Raw genomic sequence first — 264 nt, forward strand, 5'->3', positions numbered from 1 at the left:
AAATCATCTTACACATCATATTATGAAATACATATTTGACAAAATATAAATAATGCCTTAACATAACATACATACTTAGAGCTCAGATTTGATAATTTAGTGCTGGCTCAAATTACAACCAAATTTTGACTTCTTTTTATAAAAAAAACTTTGGTAATTAAGTTGCTAGCACCATAAAATACACATACAATGTCTAACACTATTCCATCTCAAATTATGATATAGTTAGCATCTACGCTGTTCTGTTGTTGTTGCTGAGTGGAC

The sequence above is a fragment of the Penaeus monodon genome, chromosome 23 (genome assembly GCF_015228065.2).
Source record: "Penaeus monodon isolate SGIC_2016 chromosome 23, NSTDA_Pmon_1, whole genome shotgun sequence".
Taxonomy (NCBI): Eukaryota; Metazoa; Arthropoda; class Malacostraca; order Decapoda; family Penaeidae; genus Penaeus; species Penaeus monodon.